Genomic DNA, 11104 nt, shown 5'->3' with positions numbered 1-11104 from the left:
CCACTCGGAGCACTAAAAATGTTTCTACAGACTGGGTGTAGTGGCTCACACCTGTAATCCTAGCACTTTGGGAGATCAAGGCAGGCAGATCACTCGAGGTCAGGAGTTCAAGAGCAGCCTACTATTTTTAGTAGAAACCCCGTCTCTACTAAAAATAAAAAAAACTTAGTAGGGCATGGTGGCATGCGCCTATAATCCCAGCTCTTTGAGAGGCAGAGGCAGGAGAATTGCTTGAACTCAGGAGGTGGAGGCTGTGGTAAGTGAAGACCACGCCACTGCACTCCAGCCTGATCAAAAAAGCGACACTGTCTCAAAAAAAAAAAAAAGAGAAAAGTTTCTGCATAGAACTGAGTTTTATTCAATACCTTATCATCAGTGTTAGCACTTGGAGTAATCCCTGTTTCAGTCCCAATATATCAGATAAGTTTCAAAATCATGTAATTATTGCATGTCAGCTCAGAGAGGACAAAATGAAGCATGTCAGATCAAAGGCCAAATGTAGGATGATAGAAGCTTGAAACATCTTGAATGCAGAGATCAAGAAAGAACAAGTATCCAAATGTAACTTCTCCCATCCACTGCTTCTTGGGAATGCAAAACTCTTCAGACATATGGAGAATACACCTAGTTTATGTCATTAGGTTTTCTCAGGCCATATCTAGAAAATGTCAGACTGAAAACGTTTAGAATTCTGGAATTAGAAAAAATATGTATTAGTGCCTAAGCACATGAGGACAGATTTATTTATTCAACTTAATTGAGCATCAACTATGTATTTCTCTTTCTCTCTCTGTCTCTCAATTTCTTCCCCTCCTTCCTCCCTCCCCTATCACACAGAAAGACACAGATTCTTAATTTGTAGATGAGGGAAAACTGAAGGGATTAAGGTTTTAACTAACTTGTTCAAGGTCTCATGACCTGAAAATTGTAGAACTGAGGTTCAAATCACTCCACAATTAGCTGTGTTTTTGTAAATTTAACTATTACAAGACTTTGGTCAAATCAAGTTTAAGTGTTCAGATCATTAAAACTTATCTGCTGAATTGGATGCTTGAATCACCAGTGAAACCATCTTTACCCTAGATTATAATGAACCCACTCTTTTCTCATTTTTATCCTTTTGTTATTTTCAGAACATCTCTTCCCTGTCTGTCTTCCCTGGTGAAACTATTTTTTCTTATACTCCTTAAGTGTTTCCCCAACTCTTTTGAATCAGGAAAGCTACCCTTGTCCCCCTCATAGGACGTGTGGCTGGCTTCCTCAGTGCCCCTGCTCAACCATCTAGGAGAGCATATGGAGGACAGACTGTGGGGCTTGGCAGTGTCTAAGAGTAAAAGTTTACAGCGCCTGAAGCCCCAGTGGGCATGTTTTACTGGGTGTTCTTTTAGTTTGCCTATAGGCAGCTTGTGTTAACCAGCTCAATTAGACCCTCTACCTTGTCGCAAGGACAGAGGGCTTTCTGTATCCCGGTTCTTGCCTTGGTATACTGGAAGAATCAGATCACATATGGGCTTGGAGAATGAGTGCAAAGTTTCATAGAGTGTTTCATTTTATCCTCCTGCTTTCGACCTTTGAGCTCAGATGCTTCATTTTGTCCTCTCTGAGCTTACAAGGAATGATTACATGATTTTGGAATTCATCTGATATATTGGGGCTGAAAGAGGGATTATTCCAAGTGCTAACACTGATGTTAAGGTATTGAGTAAAACTCAGTTCTATTCATTCCAGTATCTCTCAGCCGATGGGGGAGCCAGAAGGGGGATGATTTTCCCCTGGATTTGGACCATGGGTGGCACAGCTCTCCTCGGACTCCCAGCCAAACTCAACCTTGCCCCTCCAGTCCGTAGCCTGCCTGTGTGCTGGTGCCTGTTGGTGTGCAATTCTGCCAGCGTGCTCCTCTAGATGTCCAACTGCTTCTGTCTTATTCCTCTTGAGCCGCCTGTGTGCCTGCCAGCTAGAGTCTCAGGTGTTTATAGGCCCAGGATGAGGGGCGGGGGGTGGGGGGCAGGGTGGTCTTGGGAAATGCAACTTTTGGGTGCGAAAGCAGGAGTGCCTGTCCTCACCTAGGACCATGGGGGCGGATCCCTAGTCAGAGAACATTCCTTTCTCTGCTCAGCCCTTCCCAGTCCCGACTTCTGTATCATTTAAAGAGACCATGCTCTTCCCTTTCCAGCACTTCTGATATCACTGTTAGGATGTTTAAAAGGTCAGGCAGGGATAATATTTTGCCTAGAGTCATTTAACTAGTTAGACACAAAGTTAGACATAAATAACCAAATTTATATTTTTGAGTTCAATGCTCTTATCTAACTTAATATGCTAGTCTGTTATTTGAGCAGGATTTACATTAACATGTTTTGTAATTTTCTTGAGTCAGCTTTAGCAACCCTGTATGCTGAACCACTGGAACTAAGAAGAGTAGAAAGTATTTTTTAAAGCAGAAGAATATGGAGGCAGATATTCCAGTGAAGTGAACGTTTCATGTTTGAATCTCTTACTGATTGCTCTTGTGTAGAATATCTATCCTTTCTGAGTTTCAATATAGTCATCTGTATAACAAGCACAATACAGAGTTTTGGGAAATGAGAATCTATAGATAATAAATATCAAGTAGATTGCTAACTGGGAGTCACTGTATAAATGCAAAATTACTTGTGTCATTATTTATGTAAGCATTACTATGAAGATTTATATATTGCTGCAACTATGCCTTTAGGATATTTTGCAAAGTATCTTACCAAACAACAGAATCTTAATGCTAGTTGAACTTACATGCTTTTCTCTTAGGCCTCAGGGTATTTAGGCCACTATTATTACTATTTTGAGATGGAGTCTTCCTCTGTCATTCAGGCTGGAGTGCAGTGGCGCCATCATGGCTCACTGCAACCTCCACCTCCTGAATTCAAGCAAATCTCCTGCCTCAGCCTCCCTGAGTAGCTGGGATGACAAGGCATGCATCACCACACCCAGGTAATGTTTTTTGCATTTTTAGTAGAGACAAGGTTTCACCGTGTTGGCCAGGCTGGTCTCCAACTGGACCTCAGGTTTTCACCCCTCTAGGTCTCCCAAAGGCCTCCATTATTGTTTTCTGCTATGAATACAAAATCTCTCTTTCTTTCAACGATGTCTATCATTCCAAGATTGTATGCATATTTAAACTGCTCTGTTAGTATTTAAGCAAGCTACATGTGTTATTAGAGCAATTTTTCCATCCTTCATCATTTCCATTTTGTTCTAACATGTCAACTCATTTAAGCTTTTATTTTTTTTTTTACTATAAACATTCTAGGTACCATTTACAAATATGTTGGCTTATAAATTGGTTCATAAATCAAATTAGAATTCAGAGCATTCTTTATTTAGTTGCAATGGCCTGGAAATGCACAGGCCTAAATTTCAATTTTGGTTTTATGTCTATCTAGGTTTATAACAGATGATAATTGGTAGAAACCAGAAACTCTTTGAATTTCTGGTTTTGCATCTGTTAAAATTAGTGCAGCGAACTTGACTATAACTGCTATTTTTCTAATTTTATAAAAAATATAAATCACAGGGTAATTTTCAAGAAAAATTATGATGTGGAATATTAAATGTTACTTTTTAATGAAAGTAAAAGATCAGTGTGGCTAGTTGTCAGTGACACAGTCTCTCTCACACTCTTAATGTGATACTAAATCATTACATTATTTGTGGAACAATTTATAAATATATAAATCAAGAGCCCCAAAATATTCATAGCCTTGAACTGCTAATTATTAATCTCAGAGACTATTTAAAAAATTAGAGTGTTCACAATGGATAGATATTGCTACACCCCATATATTCCTGGTAAGATTATAGTAATAAAAATAAACAATTTGTTTATACAGCAATAGAAACAATGGAGTCATACAATGAACAATTATGCAGTCATTAAAATCATATAATTTTTTCACATGATATAATCTTTAATATGATTAATATTAATAAAAACAATGATTTTAAGATTATGTAGTATCTAAAAGACAACAATGTACATAGGAAAAGTAATGGTTAGAAGAAGCATGCCAAAATTTTAAACAGTGATACTCTTTAGAAGATAGGATTATAAATAAATGTTTTAAAAGTAGGTGTTATTTTGATATTCAGAAAATTATTTTTAAAATAAAAATAAACATAGGATTCCACCTGCTAATACTTGGGACTCATGCTATTTTAATTTTAATATATGGAAGTATGTTTTAATAGTATTCAAATCTGTCAAGAGTTCTAGGTATGAAGGTATTTTAGGTAGCGGTTTATTTTGTAAAGCATCATACACAGGATAGTTTTACCACTTTTTTGGAGTACGTAGGGGGCTATAAAAATTGCAAATGGCAGTTGTACTAGAAAATTTTAGGGTATTTTTAAATTCTCAGAATCCGGAAACCTAGATAATTCTAAAAGCTCTTTTTACCTCAAAATTCGCTGTTTCCCAGAGAAGTTAATTTACTTCACGTCCATTTATGTTCACTAAAGTCTACTGAAGAAAAAAATAAACCACCTCATATCTTGTCTATGATCGTAATAATACAGAACTAAAACATTTATAATTTTTGTCTAATAATAATGGTTCATATTTATTTATCTCTGTATGACATTTAATTCACTTTGCCAAGTACTTAACACATCCTGGCAAAAACCTTGTGAGATAGGTTATATTATGCCATTATACAGGAGGAAAAGAGAGGCTTAGGGAGGCAGCACGATTTTTGTCCCTGCTCACAGGAGTACACAGAATGGCCCAGCTTTCCATCCCATTCTTAAACATAATTCAATGCAGCCTTCTGCCTCAAACTACTAGAAACACATCTGCTCATACTTAGGTTGGGGTAAAAGACTATTCTCAATATACACTTTCAGGTGAAAAAATAAACGAGTTTAGGAACTTGTAATATAGCTTCGGCAATTTTCTAACATTGAGAGGAAGTGCAAAGTTTTTAGTGGGTAACTTAGCAGGAAGGGCGACTACAACTCCTGCAGGTGTTTTCTCTGATGGGGCAGGGATTGTAACTGTGTGTATGAGGAAAACAAAGGTATTTATATAGGTGTCCTTGGTTTGTTTTATGCAGTTTTCTATTTTTAAATAATAAAATATTACAAAAATATAATGCACAATCTAATTCACTTTTCTTTTGTCTAATTAAAAAAAATTATCAGGTTTTGAAAGCAACATTTTGGGTATGGTTACCCTAGAAACAATGTCCATCTGACACCACTCCATCAAAGGAGGAGGATTTCTAGAGTAATAAATAAAAAGAAAAAACAAGTTGATTTACTGATTTTGTCACTAGTTATGTGACATAAGAGAAATTATTGAGTTTTTTTTAAATTTCATAGTGTGAGATATTCATGACATAATTCATTCATAATTTGAGAGATCATATCTATTTTTTCCAGCTTTATTATAAGGCATAGAAATTTTATTTATTGTCCTGATACTTCAGAATAATCCAAATGTTTTATACTGCTCTAACATTATTTCTGAATATTATACTCACTATCATTCTAATATTTGCAATTTAATATGGATGAGCACAGAACTAAAATGTCTTTGCTTATGTTGTTACATTTATAAACATCATATGTTCTACAATCAGAAAAACACATTCGGGACAAAGATAAAAAACAGCATAGTTTATAAACATGTAAAGGTAAAAGTGTCCTACTTTACAACCATCTCCGAGTGACAATTATTAACCTAAATTTTCTGAAAATCTACATATTTTAGATGCTTTTCAAGTAATTTGACAGTCAAAATAAATATTACAGAATTGTTTGCTTTCTTTGCTAGTATTCAGTTCTTCTGAGATACATTTTAGAACATTAGTAATTTAGGTGTATACTGTTTTATAGATGAAGGTCATTATTGTCTCTGTTCCATGATAGCATGGACCGTGGAACAAAAATGTATTTTATTCACACTAAAATATTACAGCTCTATTTAAATTTTCTGCTTTATGACAAGGTATACAAACTTATACATAGGAGAGTTTCAAAAGAATTATAAGTGTTGCATGGATTTTATTCGATCATTGAGGGACATTTTGAGCAATACCCTAAGCCAAGTGATCTCTTATTTGACTCTCTTCTCATACAACAATGGAGAAGGATGCTTAAGTCATCCATAAAAATGTAATAATGATCAGCTTGTTACCCTTTAAAGTCATGCCCTTGGGTTTTATTGAGGACTGATGCAAAGAACAGCCATATGCAGATGGTTTCTGCATCAGCTATAAAATCATTTTTGAAGGCATTATCCATTTACATTATTCAATGTTCCCTGTAAAGAAGACCTTGAGTTATATCCTTTGGAACATTACATCAAGGAAAAAATGTTTGCTATGTAAAAATGTTTTCATCCTCTTCCAATTAATAAAATCAAATTTGTTTTCTGATTTTTGCCCTGGGTACCAGGGAGCTCAAAATTATATGTAATACTAAGTCACATAACTTAATAAATTTTTATAACTAGAATATTTGCCTCATAAATTTTATTTTAATTTATACTTGTCTACTTTATTGTAGGTAGATTTATATCATAAAATGTCATAAAACCTTCTTGGAAATGAAAAGAATTTGGTAGAATAGGAGATAACACTAACGTTTTTTAGTCACTGACTCTGTGAAGCATTGGGTTAAATGAATTGCATTTAGCACTTATCAGTATAATATTAGTGAGCTCATAACCTGTATTTTATAGACTTGTAAGGAATATAAAATATCTAAATATTAAGCTAATTACTCATAGTGACTTAAACTTATAAACCAAGTTTGTCTCTAACTTTAAAATATACTTTTTAAAACAAACATTTATGCTTTTTCCTCCAAAGTATATATATCAATAATTATAAAGATGAAGAAAAGATACAAACTACTTCCCAACAGGACCATGATGGAGATTATATGGGCAAATCACTCAGGACATATCCAAATAAGCATATGATTATTTCTGTTTAAAATTGGTATAGCTTTTTCATTAATTGTATATGAAAACATACACTTTATTACTCATCAGAACAACTTAACTATTTCCTTCCATGATCTGTATGGCCCACCTGTGCTCTCCCAAGTGGAAAGAAAAGATATGTGATATGCCAAGTAAAGAATATCAGTTTCCAGAAATATTTGTTTATAATAGCAGCATGTAGTTTTCTTCATTCATGATTCATCTAGACACATACAGCAACCCTTGCCTTCCCTAGGCTTACAGTGATATACATCTAAAGGCAAGACAATGAGAAGACAGATGTTTATTTTTAAGTCCCCTAAATTTAGGGTCTACCCAGTACCTGTTATCTCTCCAAAACTCTCTAATTGCATATCACTATCACCCATAATGCATGATTTCCCTATTTTTGTCCCAAACATACTTGCTTTTTCAAAAATATCTCTATCTGTACTCCTTCTCAGAGATACTGATAAATTTGGTCTCACATTAACATTTTTATAATTTCCCCAAGTGATTATAATATACATCTAAGCTTGGGAAACAGTACTATAAAAGTGGTTTTAATGTGATTAACGAGGAATTAACTCTATTCCCACTCGACTCAATCCCCACACACTTACACAAACACATATACACTCACTTCTTACTTTGGTAACTTTTCTAACTCTTGATTCTTGTCTCTTAGACCACTCTAATCCTGACTTTGGTCTCTAAATTTAGCATTAATTTAAAATCCCTTCCTGGAATTAGATCTCAGTTCTCATTAGTGGACTCCGTTACAGCTTACTGTACTTCTCTGATATCCATTTTTTTCCTGTTGACTGAGATAGAAATATCTGCTGGAAGTTACATTAGAATTTAATCATCTTCATTGGCCCACTTCAGAACCCATTGTGGAGACAATGTAAGAAGGTTGCTTAAGGCACTCAATGTTTCAATAAACATGACTATTTTTACAAAATACATCTCACATATTAATGAGGAAGACAACAGACATCCAACTCCCTAGAATTATTTTCTTATTTTAATGCTATGCAAATTCTGTAATAAAAATGGATTGAAGGATTGACTCAATCATGGACAAAAGATCTCGACCAGGAAATACAAAGAATTTTATCTGATGTATTTATGCCATCATTTTATCATTAAAATTTAGTGCAAAAAATGTTTGGTTACTTTATTACAAACTATACTTAATGCATAAAAGGATTTTTAAAATCTAGTTTAATGTTTTTGGCAAATTCTTGTAAAGCAAATAATTCCAAAAGCATAATACGTATTTTGGAACAGTTCACTGATCAAAAATTATACAATGGTTCCACATAACATCTCTGACTGTTTATTACAATTGCACTCAAAATAAACAGCTTCATAGCAAAACTTGAACCACAGCTGGGAGCCAAATTAGTCTGAAAGACAGCTTGCAAGAATCTTTAAGGTATATATTTTCCCCAGTTTCCTACTAAAACTGCTTTTATCATTTAATCCACATAATAGTTTCCATCATTATAAATTTATCAACCAGATTATTATTCATATGCATAGCATGCATAATTATAATTAATTTGCTGAAGGCTCATTTTGCTCTTTCTATTAATTACAATCTTATGGCTTTAAATATATCAGTGAGAAAGGGGGAGAACCTAATCTAGTGTTATATAGTAAACTAGTCCAATAAACTCCATCACTCAAATGACACTCCATGATAGTATCAGGGAGATAACTTACTGTTTGAACATCAGCACTGAATTTTAAATTGTAACTACTGAATCTAATATTGCATAATTTTGCCCTCCTCTCTCTTTCTTCCAAATCTATTTTCAGCAATAAATCACTAGACTACAAAAAGGAATACAGGGCTAAAATATGGCAATAAAACCCACAATCAGCAGTGTAAATTATGATTCCTAGGGAACTTAATTACTTTTAATTAAAACAAAATGAATTTTTCTTTTCAATTAAACAATCCCATCTATTCCCCTAAAACCCTGCTTTACAAAACAACAACAAAAAATATCCCAAGCTATTAAAAGCCCATTCTGCTTATATGAAATGCAAAGATGCAAAAGAAGAAAACTGAATAACACCCATTTTTGCTGTCACTTCCGCTTGCTCTCTTTGAAACGTAAAACTCTCAACTAAAATAATCATGGTAGGAAAAACCCAATATATCCTAAAGAAACTGCAGTGAAGATCTTTGATAATTTATTGAAGACACTTTTGAGAGTGGGTAGTCTCTGATCATAAAAACCAATTCTCAAAAAATTTCTACCACTTTTCAAGGGAAAAGAAAGTGAGGGCTGTTTGGGGATATTAAACAACAGTGGTTTTGAACAACAATGGTCTCTTTTGTTTCTGAACAGGAACCTCAGGAGAGAACATTGCATTATAGCCCTGAGCCATGCCTAAGTAGTATTTTTGGTGGTTGTTTGAATTGAAGAAACACCTATAAAAATGTTTCCCAGCATGGAAAAATCACATATAAATGGTACATGCTCCAAGTTCCTTTGAAAGGTCTAGGAATCCTCAGATAACCATTTATTTTTAGTAGGTATATTGTCAGAACTTGTTCAGAACCTTGAACATTCTTCTTTCCAATACTATGAACAAATACTCTTTATTTTGGGGTTACTATCAATGACTGTGTTTTCCCATTGCCTAGAAGTAAATAATAGTATTCCCTTTCACTGTCAAAAGTGGCCTGATTTAGAGAATAAGTTATATGGTGACCCTATTTATGGGGATGTCTAACTTTCAAAATGAACAAAAATAAACAAAAAAACACTTTTATCATATGCCTCTTTGAGGCCAATATTTTATTACTGCGCAAAGTGTATTTTTAGTTTTGGATCCGAAATTTCACCTTTGTTAGGACACAAAACACCTCAATATTTCATTACTCAACAAAGTAGATTTTCACTTTGGGGCTAGGATAATCTGCGACAAATTTTCACATAATTATAAGCAACTCTAATGATATACTATATACATTATGGAAAGCTGGCATCTAAAATAATAGGTAAAATCCAAAGCGAAAATCTGACCAGCATTTTGATGAGATGCATTTGTATACATTTTACATTTCATCAAACAGATCCAACAACAGGCATAAAATATGTCTCACAAAATTAATACAGTCCAAATAAATTGCACATTAGCATATATTTATTTCATAAAAATTGGCCAATTTTGCACGTTTCTAGGTTCCTAAAAGTTGTTGCATGGTGAATTTCAACTCAGTACTCTAATAAGTTCCAGGTGGATCTTTTCTGCACGATAGAGTAACAACAGGAACCGAGAGCTAATACAATCTCACAGGATATCTACCATAAAGATTATTTATATATATATATATATAAATCCTTGAGAAAACATTACTCTGAGTACTAGAGCAAGACTTAGCTCTTGACTACAATTTAATGTTAAAAAATTCAATATAGTATATACCAGGTCAATTAAAGATTGAGCTGGCATATACAAAAATAATTTTGAAAAAGATCATTATTCTATGTTCCGTGTGACACACTAGATACACTGCTGATGCTCCTTCCATTATATATATATATATATATATATATACACACACATATACACATATATATAAACACGTTTATATACATACAAGCATGCACAGACATGCATGTGCTGAAATATAGCAGAAACACACTCATATGTACTTCTTAAACTGAGTTGGCAAGAACAAAATGTTTACTAAAACACACACACACACCCCCAAGTAAGCCATGATGGGAATCCAGAAAGGAAAACTCTGTCCCAAAGTTGGCCCTTGCCTTCAGATTATAGTATATCTGACCTTCAATTTTCAGGTTCTTATAGGACTTGGGAGATGATAAACAACAAGGTCTAGTTTCATTCAAGTGAGGCAGTTTAATAGAAGGACTTTTATTAAATAAGGGATATCTGCAGTCTAACCTCATATTGTCTCGGTGCAATAAGCTCCCTTTCTAACAACCATGGGTAAAAAGGTGGTAGAGAAGCTTCTCAATTTTGCTGGCTGATTTTATGTTTCCACTTGCCTGAGCCATAGTGTCAAATGTTCGTTTAAATATATTTTTCCCGTGTGTCTGTAAGGGTGTTCCTATGAGATTAACATTTGAATCAGTAGACTGAGTA

The sequence above is a fragment of the Saimiri boliviensis genome, chromosome 2 (assembly GCF_048565385.1).
Source record: "Saimiri boliviensis isolate mSaiBol1 chromosome 2, mSaiBol1.pri, whole genome shotgun sequence".
Classification (NCBI taxonomy): domain Eukaryota; kingdom Metazoa; phylum Chordata; class Mammalia; order Primates; family Cebidae; genus Saimiri; species Saimiri boliviensis.
Note: the sequence above shows the minus strand (reverse complement) of the source record.